This window comes from Balaenoptera ricei, chromosome X (assembly GCF_028023285.1).
Source record: "Balaenoptera ricei isolate mBalRic1 chromosome X, mBalRic1.hap2, whole genome shotgun sequence".
Taxonomy (NCBI): domain Eukaryota; kingdom Metazoa; phylum Chordata; class Mammalia; order Artiodactyla; family Balaenopteridae; genus Balaenoptera; species Balaenoptera ricei.
The window spans coordinates 13,635,979-13,645,919 of NC_082660.1; the positions used below are offsets into that span (position 1 = coordinate 13,635,979).

Consider the following 9,941-nt stretch of genomic DNA (forward strand, 5'->3'; position numbering starts at 1 on the left):
TATTTTTTGGCTGTGTTGGGTCTTCGCCTCTGTGTGAGGGCTTCCCCCGGTCGCGGCAAGCGGGGGCCACTCTTCATCGCGGTGCACGGGCCTCTCACTATCGCGGCCTCTCTTGTTGCGGAGCACAGGCTCCAGACGCGCAGGCTCAGTAATTGTGGCTCACGGGCCCAGTCGCTCCGCGGCATGCGGGATCCTCCCAGACCAGGGCTCAAACCCGTGTCCCCTGCATTAGCAGGCAGACTCTCAACCACTGCACCACCAGGGAAGCCCTGAGTATATTATTAAATGAGGCGTTTACTATACTCCTTCCTAAGAGCACCAGGTGGGGAACACGTTTTCTAAACTAGATCTAGGAAGTGGGATGTGGAATCAATCCATCCTCCTCCTCCTAAGGGCTGTCCAATGGTTAATTAAAAAAACATGACTAAATAACAACAAATCCCACACACACTCCCCCGCCCAAAAAAAGGAAAAAAAAAAAACACTAGATGTTCCAGATTACTCGCCAAAGTGGAACCCGGGAACAGCTTCAACAACCCAAATTAGTCTGTTATAGAGGCATCACAAGCATGCCTTGCTTTTAAACAAAACATTTTTTTGAAACAACAAAATAAAAACTATTACTGATCACTCTTCTGACAATACACAGTTACTCAAAATTAACTAGTATTGAGAGGGGGAAGGGGGCCATAGCTATGGGCCTTGTCTCACACGAGTGCATGTGGGTAGGTGCAGGGCATTTGTCATTATTGCAAAAATGAATTTTAATTTTTAATCTTTAGTTTGATTTAAACATTGCTTTTAGTATGATGTGGACACCAGCTGTGCAGAAAGGGCTCTGGAGAGACGTTCACAGCAGCACACACCTGCCGCTCTGCTTCGGTTCTGGAGGCTCCAGGGCAGCCAATGTTGCTTCATCAAAATACATTCTTTAGGCCTTTCTGCGTAAGTGCACAACACTCCACATACTTGACAGCCTTCAGGTCACGGGCCAGTTTTCCGCAGTCTCCGGGGTGACAGCCTTCAGGTCACAGGCCAGTTTTCCACAGCCTCTGGGGTGACCGGCGTCTGTTTATTCTTAGCAAGTTTCTCAGTAGTAGAGGGGTCATCTCTGAGATCAATCTGAGTCCCAACAAGCAAGAAAGGGGCCTTTGGACAGTGGTGAGTTCTCAGGCACCCACTTTTCTTAACATTTTCGAATGAGGATGGAGAGACCACTGAAAAACAGACTAGAAATACATCTGTTTGTGGATAACTCAGCAGTCATAATCTGTCATAATCCTCTTGCCCTGCGGTATCAAAAAGTCCAAGAGTACGAGGCTCTCCACCAATCATAATTGTGACTGCATAGTTGTCAAAAACAGTCAGTATGGGCTTCCTTGGTGGCACAGTGGTTGAGAATCCGCCTGCTAATGCAGGGGACACGGGTTCGAGCCCTGGTCTGGGAGGATCCCACATGCCGCGGAGCAACTGGGCCCGTGAGCCACAACTACGGAGCCTGCGCGTCTGGAGCCTGTGCTCCGCAACAAGAGAGGCCGCGATAGTGAGAGGCCCGTGCACCGCGATGAAGAGTGGCCCCCGCTTGCCGCAACTAGAGAAAGCCCTCGCACAGAAACGAAGACCCAACACAGCCATAAATAAATAAATAAATAAATAAATTTTTTAAAAAAAGAGAGATACGTGTTCTCTGTTTCTAAAAACAGTCGGTACATACGGACACTGCAGGTCTAACTCTTTATACTCCATGATTACTAAAATAATTCCGAAGCCTTTTAGAAAAAAACAAACGGAACTTGCTGTAAGAGCCTGCTTATCTCAATGACTGCATTTATCTTTGCCGTAAAAAAGCAAAACCGAAAATCCATTATAACACACAGAGTCTCTTGATTTCAGAAGACTGTCTTTACAAAAGGCTCATGAACTGCTTATGGCCATAGGTGACTTCTGAGTGGGTGGACAGAATTAAGCCCAGAGAGAGATGAAAAAATCTGTTTGTATCATCTTTAATTTCTTTCATCAGTGTCTTATAGTTTTCTGCATGCAGGTCTTTTGTCTCCCTTGGTAGGTTTATTCCTAGGCATTTTATTCTTTTTGTTGCAAATATCACTCATGATATACTAAAAGCAATGTTTAAATCAAACTAAAGATTAAAAATTAAAATTCATTTTTGCAATAATGACAAATGCCCTGCACCTACCCACATGCACTCGTGTGAGACAAGGCCCATAGCTATGGCCCCCTTCCCCCTCTCAATACTAGTTAATTTTGAGTAACTGTGTATTGTCAGAAAAGTCATCAGTAATAGTTTTTGTTTTGTTGTTTCAAAAAAATTATTTTTTGTTTAAAAGCAAGGCATGCTTGTGACGCCTCTGTAACAGACTAATTTGGGTTGTTGAAGCTGTTCCCGGATTCCACTTTGGTGAGTAATCTGGAACATCTAGTGTTTTTTTTTTTCCTTTTTTTGGGCGGGGGAGTGTGTGTGGGATTTGTTATTATTTAGTCATGTTTTTTTAATTCATTAACCATTGGACAGCCCTTAAGGGGAGGAGGATGGATTGATTCCACATCCCACTTCCTAGATATAGTTTAGAAAACATGTTCCCCACCTGGTGCTCTTAGGAAGGAGTATAGTAAACGCCTCATTTAATAATAAGTTCGTGCGCCACAACTACTGCACCTGTGCTCTAGAGCCTGCGAGTCACTACTACTGAGGCCCGCGTACCTAGAGCCCGTGCTCCGCAACAAGAGAAGCCACCGCAATGAGAAGCCCGCGCACCGCAACGAAGAGGAGCCCCCGCTCACCGCAACTAGAGAAAGCCCGCGCACAGCAACGGACACCCAACGCAGCCAAAAATAAATAGATTAATTTTAAAAAAAAAGAATAATGGGCTCTGGTTCCAGTCAAGATGGAGTAAGGACACTCCCCACCATCTAAGACAGGATGAAAAGAGCACAGCCATTTTGGAAAAGCACTAGGGAATGGCTTTGGGCAAAACAGGCCTTGCGAGCTAAAGAACAAAGGCCCTGGGGGCCTGAGCCCCAGAAACAAAAACCAGGCTCCCGGGAATAAAAAATTAACTTTGTCTCTGTTGCACTAGCAAGTATACCTAGTTGCCACAAGACAAGAAGCTCAACTATAAATTTTAACCTTATCTATTCCTGTGCTTTCTTGCAGAAAATTCTGAGGCACTGCTTTCCCCTCCCAGAAGCGCTCCCTATTCCCGATAGCCACTGTGGACCCATCTGCTGCTAATCAAGAAGTTTGACGACTTCTCAAAACTATCAGTTATAATGAGACAAACCCTCCCTTTTATTATAAAAGCAACTCGCCCCTTCTACGCCAGGAGCTGGCACTTGTTTTCTGTCTTCTCCCTTGTGCACAAGCTCTCTCTCTTAATAAAAAGCTTTGCTTGCCTAAGAGTCTTGTGGAAGCGATATTCATTTATATCTATGGTAATGCTGTCCAAGAATCTAGAAAGGGCCCGGTAACACATCTCTCCCTCTGATTGTAACAAAAAGCCCTAGACAAGATCCATAAAGCAACTACCAGAAGGCTCCGAAAGGTGGATGAATTAGTTTTCTTCTGCTTAAACAAATTATCACAAATTTAGTGGTTTAAAACAACACATATATATTCTCTTACGGTTCTAGAGGTCAGAGACGTAAAATGGGTCTGCAAGGCTGTGTTCCTTCCGGAGGCTCTAGAGAATCTTCTTTTTCCTTGTCTCCAGCTTCCAGATGCTGCTTGCATTCCTTGACTCACAGCACTCCGAATTCTGCTTCTGTTATCACACCTCCGATAGCTCTGACTCTCTTGCCTGTTTCTTATAAGGGCCCTTGTGATTTCATTGGCCCGCCCAGATAATCCAGGTTAATCTCATCGCAAAATCATTAAGTTAATTAAGTTTGCAAAATCCCTTTTGCCAGGTAAGGTAATATATTCACAGGTGCCAGGAATTTGAATATTGACATCTTTTTGTGTGGGGAGGCATTATTCTGCCTACTACAGTGAATAAAGAGCAACGGCATTGGGTAAGGAACCCAGGTCTTAAATGATGACATGGAAGTGAGTTCCTAGGTTTTTTTCTCTCTGTATATCGCAGCTCAAGCTCTGGGGTAGCCCGCAACTCAGGAGAGAGGGAGAGGGCACAGACACAGGGAGCTCTAGGAAAAGCCTGCTTTCTCCAGCCATGGGTGAAGCGGGGTGGGGGTGGGGGCGCGGGGGGCAGTGTACGGTGGGGCTGTCCTGCAGGACAGAACACTTGGGACTTTTCCTACTCTATGTCAGGGGAGAACCAGCCATGAAGCAGCATCAGGATATCTCCAAATTTCTAAACATAAATGCTTTTTTTAGGAGTCCAGGATCAAATCAATCAAAAACAGCACCGATAGATAAGAGAACACCATTGAGACCTATAGCAATGGTCTTAGAGGACCAACATAAATTGTTGGGATATCAGGGGTGGATAAAAATCGAGTTCTAAGAAGGCTCTTGGGAAATTAAAAATAAGAAAGAAAAGGAAAGACTCTTCAGGCTGAAAACAAGGATCAATCATGGAAAATGCAGAACAATATCACTCATGAATTTCAGATACAGGCAGAAAATGAATATTTAACAATTATACAGAAGATAAAATAGAATTAGGCAGTAGCTGAATAAGATGCTGAAAACAGAACCCCTAGTCAGCTAAAGCCTTGCCCATTTCCTTAGAATTTTTCAAGAAAAATTTTCAAGTAACCCGCAACTGCACAATTTCAGGCTCCTTTTGAAACAGGAGGGAAGGGGGCAGGGCACAACCCTTAAAGAATGACATAGCCGTTGAGGATACGACATAACTGGTTAGAACTAACTAGGTCCAAGATGGTGAAAGATTCGACTTCCAGTAGACCTTGAGCCTCGTTATACGCTCATTGTAATACATTAGCTAAAAGACACACCCACAGCTGCCATGACAGTTCCAAGGCCAACCATAAAAGGGCAAAAAGTGGGCGGTGGCCCAATTCCTTGAAACCCCACCCCTTCTCCAAAATGGTTGGAATAATACTTCCACTCATTAGCCTATGAAATTACCCAGCCCCCCAAAACTAACCACCCCATATTTTGGAGCCTCTCGCTTTCTGAGATGGCCCACACTGTCTGTGGAATGTGTTTCTCCCAGGGCCACTCTTGCCTTTTGAGACGGACTACATTCTATGGAATGTGTACCTCTCTAAATAAATCTACTTACCTATCACTTTGCCCCTTGCTGAATTCCTTCTATGCTGAAACATAAAGAACCTGAGCTTCATTAAGTCCTGAGATCAGGTGTGTGATTTCAATTAAAAGACAGTGGGTTCAAGACCCAGTCTGGGTTTTGGCTGGGTTCAAGTCCCATCCAAGTTGTGTGGTTTCACTTTCACGGTCATAAATCAAACCAGAGAGCATTCCAAAAACCACTTAAACCAGTTATCTGTTCCAGGGAGGAGTAGCACTTAACTGACTCAAAAGGAAGTTTTAAAGGCATTTTGGAAGGTCCAGATATGACTTCAAACAATGACAAATGTGAGGGAATGATGTTCATTTGATGGAAATATTATTTCAGTATGAAAAGTCCAACTTAGAAAAAATAGCCCCCCAAAGTTAACTAGCAGGACACTGGTTGTTCCGTAAGAATAAATAAGCTCAAATAGAGCTTTACTATTATACTTTCTATTGGCATGCCACTTTGCAATCTCCTGCCAAATCTGGCTGCGATTTTGTTTCACACATTGTTAAAAAAAAAACTGATCCTCCCAAACCCTTGGTAATTTCTCCAAAACAGTGTTCTCATCACTGGCTCCACATTAGGACTTACTAAGAGTTTTAAAAAAGACCCAGGCCCAGGCCAATCCTAGGCCAATTGAGTAAGAACTTGTTGAGGGCTGGGCTGAGGCACTAGCAGTTTCCATATCACCTCAGGTGATTCTAATGTGTAGCCTGGGTTGCGATCCACTGCCACAAAGAAGCCCCACTCCACCTGTGTGACTAGAGCCAACTCACGTCTTGGTTCAATTAAAATATACTGAAAAGTAACCCTGTCATCCCTTCCCCCAAAAATACCATATTTAGATTTTCCGCTTGCATTCTCATGGCTGCTTCATTTTAGATAAAGGCAACAAGAAAAATATTTTCCCAAAATAGTTCCCTTTCACAGTTTTGCAGTTTCTGGTTTGGGCACTGTCTTCACTAAATAAAAATGGATTTGGGACTTCCCTGGCAGTCCAGTGGTTAAGACTCCGAGCTTCCACTGCAGGGGTACGGCCAAAAAAAAAAAAAAAAAAAAGGATTTGTCTTTGGCAAGAGAAAAGAGAGTGTTGATTAGTTCCCCTTCACTTACCTTCTATGTCCGTCTCCAAAGATCCTCTGCCTCACGTAAGGATGCAAGCCTGTTGATGTTTCCAGAATCATTTCTGTAGGAAAACCCAAGAAATAAGTAGGGGCTGCATCTGTCATCTTACTCTGCTAGATGAGAATCTCACTGAAACATAAAAGAAAAATAACTGCTCGTGCTGATAACGCCTTTTGATCATTCCCACTCATTGGGAGACTTGCTATTTGAAAGTAGTCTCTTTCCTCTCTAAGCATCAAGGTGGTGGTTACAGGGGGAGTGGAGGATGTTAGATGTCCATGCACCTTCTTTATTGACTGTTGAATAATTCTGGATGAACATGTAAACCTGATTCACCCAGAAACTATGACGATAACTTGATTCAAATCCCAAACTAATCCCCTGTGTCTTTGCTACATGATGAAATCAAAAGCTGGAAAGAGCATCTGTAAAAGAGACAATGGTGCATAACATATTCAAAAGTTACACATGACTGTCTGTTAAGTTATATTAAATTGATTAATCTAATTTTATTATTTTTAATAATTTTTATTGGAGTATAGTTGATTTACAATGTTGTGTTAATTTCAGGTGTACAGCAAAGCAAATCAGTTATACATATACATATATCCACTCTTTTTTAGATTCTTTTCCCATATAGGTCATTACAGAGTATTGAGTAGAGTTCCTGTGCTATACATTAGATCCTTATTAGTTATCTATTTTATACATGGTATTGTGTATGTATCAATCCCAACCTCCCAATTTATCTCTCCCCACCACCGATTAATCTAATTTTAATACTTTTCCTTCTCTTCAACCTAATCATGAATCAGAGGTTTTCAGTAATTCTCAGAGCAAGAAGAATTTCCATATTCAAAATGACATACTTGAAATGTTGGAAATGTTTAGACTATTAAGGGATTAACTAAATGAGCACTATTTGCTTGTTAAATTGCATAATGTAAAATGAATATTACTTTCAAATATTCAAATAAAAGACATAAAATGCTGAACATAAATGCAGTCAAGTTCTGATATCTATACTCATGGTAAAGAAAAGGTGACATGAATAAATGGAAAGTTAGAACATGTTTCTGGAAGGGAAGACAAGTGTCAATTCTTCTAAAAATAAAATACAAACGCCATTCCAATCAGCATGAAAATCAGAATTTTTTTTTTCAGAATTTTTTAAAGGGTAAAATGATTTTAAAGCTTATATAGAAGAATAAATGTAACAAGATAAAACCAAGGAAAAATAAAAGAAAAATTCTGAGGGGAGTAATTTATCTTCCCAGATATTAAGACTTACTGTAAAACCTGCTGTATAGTATCTGCAATAGGAAGAGACAAATTCATGGTACAACAAAGAATGCAGAATTCAGAAACAGATTCAAGTAAATACAAAAACTTAATTTACAAGGGTGGTATTTCAATTTATTTTTAAATGAGTTGTATTACGTTAAATGGTTTTCCATCTGAAAATAAACACCATAGCTCTACCTCCTACTATATTTTTTTAAATTCCAGACGAAGATTACAGTTTTAAGTGTAAAAATAAAACAATAAAAATATTAGAAGAAAAGTTAAGACAGTAAATGGATAACCTTAGAATGTGAGTGTCATCCCTAAGCAAGACTCTAGTCCCAATAAAAGCTACATTACATCTTACCTAGATTACAGCAATAAACTCTTAACTACTCTGTTTGCATTCACTCAAGTTCCTCTATAATACATTCCCCAAGCAGGGTGATCTTTGGAAAACAAAATCTGTACAGCTGGACATAGTTGGACTTCTTGTAGCTATGTCCTCCTTTTTCATCCTTAAAGTTGTTGATATGTGCTTTTTCTCTTTTTTTGTTTTCTTGACTCAACTTTTGGTCTTTGTTGAGTTTTTTAAATTGTGTCTGTTTTCTATTCCACTTATTGTTATTATTTCTTTCTTTATCCTTTTTTTAGAAAAGGTTTTATAGCTATATTTGGACATGACACATATTTATAAGCTTTTCTTCTTTTCCAATGTAAACATTCAAGACTATAAATTTCCCTTACAGTACCACTTAACCTGCAAGTTTTGATATGCAGTATTGTCATTATTAAATTTCCATCATGATTTCTTTTCTTACTCATGATCATTTAGACATGTTTGTTAATTTCCAAACATATGGCATTTTCAAGATAGTTCTTTTTTTTTTTTAATATTTATTTATTTGGCTGCGCCAGGTTTTAGTTGCGGCACATGGGATCTTTAGTTGTGGCATGCAGGATCTTTTACAGTTGCAGCATGTGGCATCGTTAGTTGCGGCATGCAGAGTCTTAGTTGCAGCATACAAGCGTGATCTAGTTCTCTGACCAGGGATCAAACCCAGGCCCCCTGCATTGGGAGCTCAGAGTTTTAACCACTGGACCACCAGGGAAGTCCCCTCAAGATAGTTCTTACTGAAGTGTTACATAAGTACCAGAAGTACAGAAATCATAAGTACACACTTCAGTGAACTTCCACAAAATGGATTTACCCATGTACTCATTCTCAGAACAAGATAAAGAATATTATTAGTCCCGGATGCCCCCAGTATGTCCACTCCAAGTCATCACCTTCCCCAAAGGTAACTAATCATCCTTACTTCTATTACCATCAGTTAGTTCTGTCCATTGGGGGATTTTATATATATATAAAAAAATACAGAATGTTCTTTTTTGTATCTAGTATCTTTCATTCTTCCCCATAGTTGTGAGATTCATCCATTTTGTTGCAAGTATATACAACTTTTGATGGACATTTGGGCTATTTTCAGTGTTTGATTCTGATGAATAATGCTATTACTGACATTCCGTAGAAATTTCTTTTGGGAATGGAATTGTGTGTTATAGCTATGCCTATGTTCAGCTTTAGTAGATACTACCAATTTCCCAGTGTGGTTGTACTGAGATACATGACCACCAGTAGAGAATAAGAGTTTTTGGTACTCCACATCATTGCCAACACTTAGCACGATCAGTTTTCCTAGTGCTAGGATTTCAGGAGTACAGATGTGGCTTCTCATTGTGTCTTAAATGTGCATTTCCCTGAAGAACTAATGAGCTAAGCACCTTTTCATATGTTTATTGGCAACTCGGAAATCCTTTTTTATGAAGTACCTGTTCAAGTCTTTTGTCCATTTTTAAAAGTTGAGATGTCTGTATTTCTCTCACTGATAAACTAAGTATCAGTCCTTTGTTCAATATATGTGTTGAAAATTTTCTTCTTATGTGTCTTGCCTTTTCACTCTATTAATGATATGTTTTCATGATTAAAGGTGTTTAGATATGGAGCAACAAAACTAATACACTGGCAATGGGGAGTGAATATTAGAACAACAACTTTGGAATATAATATGGTATTACCTTATATAGTTGAAGATAATCGCCATCACCCAGTTTCTTTCCTCCCAGGTATCTGTCCTAGAGAATCTCTGGCACAAATACACACAGAAATTGGATAGCAATACTATAAAAAGGTAAAAATAACAAATGCCCATTGACAGCAAAATAAACAAATTCTAGTATATACACACAATGGAACAATATACAGCATCAAAAATTAAATAATATACA

At 40.1% G+C, this 9,941-nt stretch overlaps 1 pseudogene; it reads right to left on the reverse strand.

Moving 5' to 3' along the window:
- Positions 1-680: 680 nt before the first annotated feature.
- Positions 681-6,427, reverse strand: LOC132357888 (cell division control protein 42 homolog; annotated as a pseudogene).
- Between the last annotated feature and the right edge of the window lie 3,514 nt (positions 6,428-9,941).